Genomic DNA, 11,255 nt, shown 5'->3' with positions numbered 1-11,255 from the left:
TGTAGATGTTGGAGATTGGTGGTTCTAAGATTCTATTGAAAATCAAGGTTGTCAATTACCACATCAGATTTAAGATTTAATATATGTACTTTTTAATACAATGTTGTTACAAACAACAACAGATTTGTTAAACCAACCATTAGTCAAATTTAACCAATTTGATAACTCAGCAACAGGTTCACTTGATCAGAGTTTGTGTTGTGTAAAGCAGAAGATTAACAAATGACCAACTATGATTTACAAATGTTTGTTCTAAATAGTCCTGATATGAGGTAGCCTATACTGTACATCTTCACATCGGTCTGTGTTTATACTCTGCTCGTTGATCTAGGCCAGGGTAAAGAACTAACGGCAGAGACCACAGCCATTACAGTCGCTATCGCTGTTTCCTGTCATCATTATGCAGACAGGTAATCTATCAAACGACATAAACAATCATATAGATCAAAGTTTACCCACATTCAGTGAAGGTCTGTCATACATTTAGAAAAGTAGTCAAAGTATCTTGTTTGTTTTTTGTAGACTCAGTCATATGCACATTCAAGATTTTGTTTTTTGCAAGACTCAGTCATATGCACATTCAAGATTTTGTTTTTTGCTTTTCATCACACTCGGCAAGATATTATACACCACAGAATGTTTACATTGATAATAGACGGAATGATCTTTTATCTATGAATCAACCTGAATATCATAACTAATTCTGGATGAATACATCCATTGTTTCCACAACATCATGCATTTTACAGAAAGCCTTCTTTTCTGTTAAATTTTCTTCCATTTTGGAAGAAACTACTTTGACATGACATGCTCAGGGTGCATGAACTAAACTTACATTTGTATTTATCCATGACCAGTGTTGCCAAGTCTTGAGAGAAAAATAAGCAACTCGGTCTCTGAAAACAAGCCCAAAACTAGCGACCCAGCGAACAAGCCCAAAGTCGCTTATACTGTAACAAGTGGACTTGGCAACACTGCATATGACATTACTTTATCATGCATTGCGTACTCATCCTTATAACATTGTTTTATCATGCGTACTCATCCTTATAACATTGTTTTATCATACGTACTCATCCTTATAACATTGTTTTATCATGCACACTCATCCTTATAACATTGTTTTATCATGCACACTCATCCTTATAACAATTCATGCGTACTCATCCTTATAACATTGTTTTATCATGCACACTCATCCTTATAACATTTCATGCGTACTCATCCTTATAACATTGTTTTATCATGCGTACTCATCCTTATAACATTGTTTTATCATGCCTACTCATCCTTCCTTATAACATTGTTTTATCATGCGTACTCATCCTTATAACATTGTTTTATCACTTATCCTTATAACATTGTTTTATCATGCATACTCATCCTTATAACATTACTTTATTATGTGCACTCATCCTTATAACATTGTTTTATCATGCGTACTCATCCTATATAGCATTGTTTCATAACAATAGAATGTCATGAAATTAATTTCGTCTTACCTGAAACACTGCAGGAAATGTTTGGTTTGATGCTGAAGCATCCGGACTGAGAAAATAACACCCTAGTGTCACACCTCTCTCTCTCTCATTCTATTTATCTATCTCTATCTATCTCTGTCTATCTATTGTTCTATATATCCATCTCATTCTGTGTCTCTTTGTTAGTAGTTTGCATCCGTGTATTTATTTAAGAGTATAAGAGCTTTTGTGTTTTAGATCTCTATTAGGCCACCTAGCCAGCTTTACAAAAGCATTCACAAGAACCAACAAAGTTCAAATGTGTGTGCATGCACATGTATGTGTATTTGTGTGTGTGTGTGTGTGTGTGTGTGTGTGTGAGAGAGAGAGAGAGAGAGAGAGAGAGAGAGAGCATGTGGGTGTGAAGGACAGGGTAGGGGAGATGCAAAATGGCACCTTCCCCTCTTTAATCTCACCAAACCTCTCACACAGGCCTCTCTCAGAGCTGACCTCTCACCGACTAGAAACACAGCCGCATTTCCTTGTGCCAACTTGTGAATGTACACTCAGTGATATGGAAACAGTAAATGCAGTACATTTTGTTTTACAACGTCTGTGCATTTCAGTCAGTGATTGAATGTAAAAATCTGTGGTCTGTTTTCCAATCCAGCAAAACAAAGATGGGATGGTTCATGCTCACCCTAATAACTATAAGCAGCCCATCTTCACAGATCAATTCTCAGGTTCAGGTCCCTTTTACATGTACATGCCAGAGGTGCCTCTCATTGAGCGTGTATACGTCCTCCCTCGCTCCTCAGGCCTCGATCCTCACTGATGTACATAAAGAATGATGGGGCGGCAACAATGGGATATTCTATCCTTTCTTCTATCTTCCTTTATGTAGATTAGTGAGGATCGAGGCCCGAGGAGCGAGGGAGGACGTATAAACGCTGAATGAGAGGCACCTCAGGTGTTCATTTCACAGACTTTTTTTTAAATCTTCTTGCTCTCTCTGAAGGGCTGCAGTTTGGCCATTATGCCTCTAGAGGGAGCTACACACACAGGAGAAGAAATCCCCTAGTACCTACTGTAAGCAGCCCACACCAGAGCAGGTAGACCCCCACACAGACCAGAGGAGAGGATTATGATGAACCTGATCCTAAGGTGATCATCCATGGGCACACTGGCCTAGTTGGCACTAGACCGCATATCTCAATTCAATTCATAAGAGGTGGTGGTGGTGAGTGTAGTGGTTAAGGAGCTGGGCTAGCGTGCAGTAGCCTAAAAATTGTCAGTTCAATTCCTGGCTTCCACCGTTGTGTACTTCCCCAAGTTGTTCCGGGGACAGTGTGTTTACTTGTAATGTCATTGATGCGAGGCCCTTTGGGCAAAAAAAGTGTCTGCTACATGTAATGTAATTTAATTCATGATGAACAAGTTAGTCTGGGCTCTACCAGGCTATGGGCACAATGGTGTGAGATTCTAAGGCTCTGTTGAAAAGCATCATATTGCAATATGGACAATGATATTGTATATTAATAAACATTTAATGAAGGATGGAGCATTTCTGTAAATACTTGTTGTTACAAATAGTGCACCACAATGCATTCACATAACCCCAGTTTATGTTGTCTGAAAAAAAATAAAATAAATACAAATGTAGAAATTAGTTTACGAAAAAATGAAAAGTGCTCGTGGTTGGTACTCTCACATATGAGTCCAAGGGGAAAAGAACTAACTGCAGATTTCACACTACCAGACATCCTTGATTACTGAAGCTGCCAAAGCCTTCTCTGGTGCAAGGCTAAAATTCTCTATCTTGGTGATGTAGAACAGTTGCGTAAGTGCGTAATTACGTAAATTACTATTCATGTGTAATAGTCATTGTAAGTTGTGTGCACGGAAACATTCCATCCTTTTCTATTTGACCACGCTGCGCTAGCATTAGCATAAGATGACCAGATGTCCGAGACCAAAACTGGGGACATAATCCCAAAAATGTGGAAAAAACAGGGACATTTTCAGTTTGACTGTCAACCTGATCGAAATACACACAAGTTTTATCGTCAAAGAACTCGGACATAGGTCATTTTTCTGAGACAGGCAACCAAAAACGGGGACTGTCCCCTGAAACCGGGGACGTCTGGTCACCCTACGGATTAGCACCAGCACTAGTGCTAGCATGAACTTGACCACGCTACGCTAGCATTAGCACCAGCACTAGTGCTAGCGTGACCTTGACCACGCTACGCTAGCATTAGCACCAGCACTAGTGCTAGCGTGACCTTGACCACGCTACGCTAACATTAGCACCAGCACTAGTGCTAGCATGAACTTGACCACGCTACATTCACATTAGCACTAGCATGATAAAATGTTAACAACAATCTGCAGACAGTGTCAATTTTGTGAAAGGTCTAGCTATCATGAAGTAGGCCACACATATTTTAGGGCTACAGTGAACATCCATAATATCAATGCCTTCATTGAGAGTAGGCCTAGTGGTTGAGGATATCATCCAGAGGACTTCTTAAACTGGAGAGCCTGAAGGGCATCTCCTGATGTCCACATCTCCACATGTCCTGAGCAGCCAGCTTCATCTTCTCCGTCTTCGTGATCTGCAGCCAATTAAAGTGAACACACAGTAAACACTCAATGTGTGTGTGTGTGTGTTTGTGTGTGTGTGTGTGTGTGTGTTTGTTTAGAAAAGAATATACTTTTTTGATCCCGTGAGGGAAATTCAGTTCTCTGCATTTAACCCAATTTAACCGAATTAGTGAACACACAGCACACAGTGAACACACAGTGAGGTAAATCACACAACCCAGAGCAGTGAGCTGCCTGCCCAACCAGCGGCGTTCGGGGAGCAGTGAGGGGTTAGGTGCCTTGCTCAAGGGCACTTCAGCCGCTTCAGCCGTGGTGGACTGGTCGGGATCGAACCGGTAATCCTCCGGTTACAAGCCCGAAGTGCTAACCAGTACACCACGGCAGCCCAAAGCCAATTTGTGGTGGATATCGGATAAAGGAGTTACAGTATGTGATGTGCATTTGCTGAATTAAAAAAAAAAAAAAAAAAAAAAAGAATGAATTTGTCATTTAAAAATCATATCTCTTTCATGTAAGATGCTGCATTCAGCCCCAGAGCCAGATCTTCCCCTGGCCTACCCCAGATTCATTAAAGCAGACAGAATGGAAACCATTTTTTGTCTTGGTTTTGATGAATTAGGAGAGGTTGTGCATAACCAAAGAGCTATCATGAACATGAGGCATGGTTGTGTCCTCCCTCATATGAAAATCTTGAACTTAGAAATAACCACTAAAAAATGGGCGAATTAGAACAGAGCCTACATGTGATGTCAAATATCGCAAAGCCATTGAAGTTCAATTGTGGCTGCCAAAGAGCGCGCCACTTATAGTCAAAAGGACCATTTCAATACCCAGCCTAAATATAAGGTTTTAATTGGGCTTGTAACATTTTAAATAAACCAAAGTTGAATATATAATATGTTGACATCAGAGAACACAGTACAATACCAATTCATCAATTCTATGTCCTCTTTAAGATATTGTATGAGGTCTCTGCTCCCTTAATATCCTCAAGTATCCTATCCCACTGGTACAATTCCCTACACATTTAAATTCAGTGCACACTTGTTCATCTTCAAATTGTAACATTTCTTTCTAAAAACCTTCTCTTGCACCGAAAATATTAGGTCAATTGGTTACATGTTTCACAATCTTAGTCCTTAACTATTATACTGTATATGAAGCATCAAGTCTTACCTTAAAGGTTTCTACACAGTCTTCCAGTGTGAGGAAAAAAGGTCGCCTATCCTCCCTACTGTTCCTTCGTTTAAGCTTTGGGCAGTTCATTTACACTCCACTGAAGAGGTTCCTAGTAAAGAGGTTCTTTAAATGTATTAATAACGTGTGAAGAGTGGAGTTGCCACTTTCGGAGTATGTTCTATATTAGGGCGTAAAGACAGGAGGGAAAAAAAAATAACCAAACAACAAGAGTAAGGGAAGGGTCAAGATTACAAATGCAGACTGGTGTTTTTTGCAACTTTCTTTTAAGATAGTTGCCTATGATCATTCCAGTTTACGAAAGGTCACTGAAATATAAGCAATTGGGCTACTCAAACTCTGCACTGGTAAATAAAGCCCTAAATATGGTATTTTAATTCATTTAATGTATTTTCATTTGAATTCAAGTTAGTAGTAGTAGTAGTAGTAGTAGTAATAATAATAATAATAATAATAATAACAATACTTGTAATAGCTGGATTAGCACAGGACACCTGTTAAGTGTTTATTTGTGCAACCCTTCTATAGCAATGTTTGATCTGACAACATCTAATAGGCATAATCTATTTAGCCATAATAGTGTAGCATAAATCTACTCACCTTCATGCAATGTGTCAGTTGTTCACACTGGTGGAGGAAGTACACCGATCCTGTATTTGAGTGAAAGTAGAGATACCCTTGTAATCATGCAAGGTAGTTCAACTTGTTTCACAGCCTTACCACAGATCATTGGGTAGGTCTGATCAGCTACGGTACGCTAAGTGTCACTAAGCTAAATTCGTCCTGTGGTGTTGGAATTGAATTAGGTTGGTAATGTATATTACTTTGTCCCAAATGCTGTAAAGGTGTTAAATAGCAATAAAGGCACACATAAGGATATAATTGGCAAAACTTTTTAATTAGGCTACTATTTTTTACCTATTTATTTATTTATTTAATACTTTTGTAAAGCCAACCAGTGAAATGCTACTTTTTCATGGAATGTATTGACTGTGTTTGTCTGTCTTGCTGTCTCGGCTATGCACTGTTTGTAATGTCCTGTCTTTCATGTATTTTTGTATTGTATTGGTGAAACCGAAGGCAAATTTTCACAATCTGTGGACAATAAAGTTTTCGTATTCGTATTCGTATATAGTATTGTCATGAGTCTGTTACACACACACACACACACACACACACATATATATATATCTTCATAACCATTGTGTTAGTAAAAAGATTATATGTCCTGTGTATTAATAACCAGATAAAATGTGTGACTGTTAACAGTCTTTCCAAAGATTTATGATATGATTAAAGCTTTCTTGCGTGGTGTCGAGAAACTCGAGAAATATCCATTAGCGTACTGTCATACAACTGGAAAAACCTAATACAGTCTCTTAGTGACACACGTGTAGATGTGCACATTGGATACTATATTTAGAAAACATTCCGTGCACTTTTGATGCCAACATTCCAACACGTCCGATGCCAGGGCACTGCACTCAACCCCTAGTCTGATTTGTCTTAAATTGTTTTAATCTAAATTGTTTTAATGTGATACCGTCAATGTGCATGACTATAATACAATAGAACATTAATGATCAGCCCCCAGCCTTTCTGTCCCCTGTAGCCTACTAATGTTTCTAACCCAGTTACCTTGAGTGTACAACCATGAACCGTCTAAATATAGCAATCTGATACGATCTCTAGATGCCACATAACTACTCAGCCAGGTAACCTTCATGATAAAGAGATAGGCCTACTTTCCAGCCTCTTTTCATATCACAGATCCACTTTGAAAACAGACACAATTGGAGCACCAAGTGCCAAGCTGGTAAAACTGTTTTGGAAAAGAGATAGAAGTCTGATACTGGACGCTAACTGTGTGTTCAGACCAACAGCGACCAAAGCTGCAAAGTCGCTCATGGTGTGAGAGATTCAAACGTTCAATTTCGTTTATGATATCCACACAAGCGAAGTACGCCTGCATTCCGATTGGTTGTCAGTGTTTTGCAGCCGAAATGAGTCATAGCTAATTTGCATAAAGTTAAACTGTTTTTTTTTTACTTTTTTTGGTCGCTCTGGTCGCCCAAGTTTTGACGCTGGTCGCTGTAGTCGCTCGTCCCCATTCAAAGTCAATTACTTCCGGTGATTTTGCCGCTTTGGTCGCTCTTGGTCTGAACGCACAGTAAGAATAGGCTACTGCTTTGCAAGCATGCTGTGCATGCTTAGGGACTTATGGTCCACCAAAGATGCTACAGTTAGCGATAACATCCGAGATGATTCTAGGTTACGTCTTCTGGAATTACTATCACGTAAACACAGTGGACTAAATTCTGTTGTGTAGATGATCTTATGCCACATTGCGATTTTCGAAGATCGATGATCGAGGTCAATTTTGAAAAAGGGTCCTATGTTCCCCAGTTTTCTCAAAAAGGGTCCTATGTTCCCCAGTATGTATTGTGACCGGGGAACATAGGACCCTTTTGGGGGAAACTGGAGAACATAGGACCTGGGGAACATAGGGATGACCCCGCCTGCAGCTCTAGCTGTTGGCTATTAGCAACTCGAGCTACTGTAGGTAGAACCGATTGTTTTAGGGAGGTTTACACGACGCACACTGCTGCACAGCTATGAATTAGCTGCCTACTGTTACAGCTAGTTATGCTCAGTCAATGAAAATGTGGATAAAGTTTAATAGGCCAAATGAAAATATGTTTATAAGCCATCCATTATGATATTTATATTCACATCTGTGAATTCATAATCAAAGCAAGTATGGAATAAAAACAAAAGTGATACCATCAATGTACTGTACCCTACATGGCTAATACAATAGAACATAAGTAAACGGTCACAATCAACCCTATGCCTATGTGTACCCATCTCGTAGTCTAGTAAAGTTTGATCCCACAGTAGTCCACTCTGTTAACATAGCTGTATAGCATGAACCTACTGTACTCACCTTCAATGCAATCATATAATGTCTCAGTTCTTCACGTTAGAGCTGGCGTGATACAATTGGACAAAACACGGCAGCCGCTGCGCTGACAAGAGTATATAAACCTGAGACCTGACGTGGGAGTGTCTGTGTTCACCAATAGGACAGTGCACTGACATAAAAATAGAAAAACCTGATACGATCTCCCATCTCCACGAAACCACATCTACATAACAATTGTGCTTATGAAAACATTTCGTGTTCATTCTAACACAAAATGGAAGTGTTGCCTGGCAACATTCCAATCATTCAAATGCCAACACGTCCAACACGTCCGATGCCAGTTCACTGCACTCATCCGGGTCCGCAAGTAAATTCTGAAATGTCTATTTCACACCTGCCATAACTAGGCTACTTCTGCACAATCAAGGAGAATGTGAATGAAGCTTAGGACACCAACAGATACCTTGATGAAAGTTAGCCTGGGTTAATCCATGCGGCCTTGTTCGTGACTTCACGCTGTTAGGTAGCCTGGATTCCAATTTTCGCCACACCAAATAGGCGAATTTTCTCAGAAATTCTCGGAACGAAGGACTCAGTAGGCCACTTGATAGAATTTTAAAGCATCCTTTACTTTGGAACAGTGCTTGATGAGATTTGATGACTTTACGTAAATACTGCAAGTGCAGCTGCACCTTCGTCACCACCGTTGCCATCATCTTTGGCGCGATCTTCTCCATCTTCATTCACCGTTTGTCTGAGGGTATAAAGGTGTGGATGGAACACAGAAAGGGCCCCAGCTGTGGCGCGACTGGCTGGGGCACCTGCACCGCACGTCGGCGATCCGGGTTCGATTCCCGCCCCGTGGTCCTCTCTAGATCCCACCCCAACTCTCTCTCCCACTCATTTCCTCTCTCTCTCTCTCTCGCGCTCTCTCTCTCTCTCTCTCTCTCTCTCTCTCTCTCTCTACTGTCCTATCCGATTAAAGGCATAAAAGACAAAAAAACGGCAGTATGGTTTCCCATACTGCCTTGCGCGGTGATTTCTTTCACGCTGCTAAGGCAGTCTGGAAACTAACGCCCCCATTTTCGCCTGATGTTGGGGGCCAATCACAGAACAGGGGAGAAAGCAAGACCATGATGAGCTATGCAGAGACGCATTTGATTGACATCCGTGGCGCCCAATGAACGGATCTGGGCATTTTTTCAAATACGAGAAAATTAACATCTGGTTGCCAGACCACGTCTCATTTGAGAAGTGGGAGGCGTTAGCCAGGCTAGAGATCCAAGGCACTCTTCTTCAAAAATATAAAAGCCCTTTATTAAGGCCTACAGTAACTGGCTATTTCATGATTGAACGTTAAAAACATTGGGAGAAGCAATCCTAGTTGGAACCCTTCACCCAGATTTGGTCATGTCCAATTTTGTGCACACAGTATAGTTCACCATCACCTGATTCGTGTCTCACAGTTCACCTACCAAGTCAGTAGTTCTTCAGCATCCAGCTCAGCTCGAGTTAGTATACACTGCTCTACAGTATTTTGAAAGTGATTGCAGTTCCAGTTTTGGCCAAAATCCTACATACAGTACAGTTCCTTTAATGTCCAGAAGGTGAAATTAAAATATAGACAGGTAGCCAGCACAATACACTCAATGAACATAAAACATGAGATATTACAGTTTTTTTCAATCGCTAACAAGCGTTTGTCCATTCATTTGACACATTTTCAAAACTCTAAACACAGACTCTCACCTACAAAACACAATTGGCCAAATGGATAATTTTCCTCTCAAAAGCACATTCCATGTTGTTACACCACATTTTGTATACACTAACTCGTCATTTCTCTGCACACACTAACTTTACCAAAACACTGGAAACCTGACTCAAAATGAAGTTATTTTGTCAAAGAATGAAGCTTGTTTTCACTTCACAAGATATATGCAGTCAATCAGAGTACACTAGGTTTCAAAATACTAGCTACTGTTGACATTACAAAAACTGCATAGACTTTTATGTTTCAGTTTTACAGGTATTTGCATGCAAAACATGCAATCCAGCATTTTTACACTACATTTCTTGGTTGGGAACTGTATGTCCAGATGTCCACATTCAAATACATTCCAGTAAAAAGCAAATCTTTTTTTTTTTTTTTCTCTCTCTTTTTACTGTTCACTAGGCCTACAGGAGGTGCAGTATAAATACCGTTTACAGTAGACTATGATAGAACCGAAAAAGTTTTACAAAATATCCATGAAACACAAGAGCATTCTGAACAAAAAACAACAGCAAAAAGCCCAGATAAAAAGGGGGTGAACAAAAAAAAGCACAATATTACTGTGTCTAATCTCTGCACCTGCTCCTCTCAGTGCTCCTGCACCTCTCACTGCATCTCTCACTGGGCCTGCTCTTCTCCCTGGGCCCCTTACTCTTACTCTTCCTCGTCCAGACATTACGGTATTTGTCTTATTCAGTTTCTGCTTCCAAAAACATCACCTCCTCTTTTCACTGTGTACTTTACAGTAAGTGTCAATGTAATAGAGAGCAATAACCCCTGCCACTGAGTCTAAGATAGACTGGAATCAGCTGTGGTTGGCCCAATTTACCCAACATAAATCATCTCTGTGTCAATTATTCGATTGTTTGTTTATTATCAGCTGAGATATATTGCTTTTGAATTGATAACATTGCAGAAACAGAGGTTTTTATACTGTATCTAAGGTTTGGAATATTGTGTTAACTATTGTGGGATGTTGTGTGTTAACATTCGAAAATAATACAAAAACGATCCATTATTTTGTTGTGAGGTATAGTTTGTCTGTTAAGAAAATGTAAGCATTGTGAAAATGTATGCGAACAGTGCGTCAGTGCATTCAGTCATTGCAAATATACTCCAGTCTAACATAAATATATATGATGTCATCAAGTTGACTTATAGCTTAAGAAGCCCAACAGCTGATAGGACAAAGGATATACTGTATCTGTTAGACCTGTTAGTCCACTTAAGAAAAGTATTCTTCCTTCCTGATGGCAGAAGGCAAAAGTCCTGAGTAGATTGGGTGGTTAAT

At 39.9% G+C, this 11,255-nt stretch overlaps 1 long non-coding RNA gene across 1 annotated transcript; it reads right to left on the bottom strand.

Moving 5' to 3' along the window:
- Positions 1 to 2,937: 2,937 nt before the first annotated feature.
- LOC134060016 (uncharacterized) lies at positions 2,938 to 8,273 on the bottom strand. The gene is made up of 4 exons (XR_009935117.1): positions 8,212 to 8,273; positions 5,865 to 5,914; positions 5,244 to 5,424; positions 2,938 to 4,078 (listed from the first exon to the last, which is right to left on the bottom strand). It is a non-coding gene; the product is annotated as an uncharacterized LOC134060016 (long non-coding RNA).
- Positions 8,274 to 11,255: the final 2,982 nt, after the last annotated feature.

This window comes from Sardina pilchardus, chromosome 16 (assembly GCF_963854185.1).
Source record: "Sardina pilchardus chromosome 16, fSarPil1.1, whole genome shotgun sequence".
Taxonomy (NCBI): domain Eukaryota; kingdom Metazoa; phylum Chordata; class Actinopteri; order Clupeiformes; family Clupeidae; genus Sardina; species Sardina pilchardus.
Note: the sequence above shows the minus strand (reverse complement) of the source record. Positions and strands in the feature narration are given on the sequence as shown.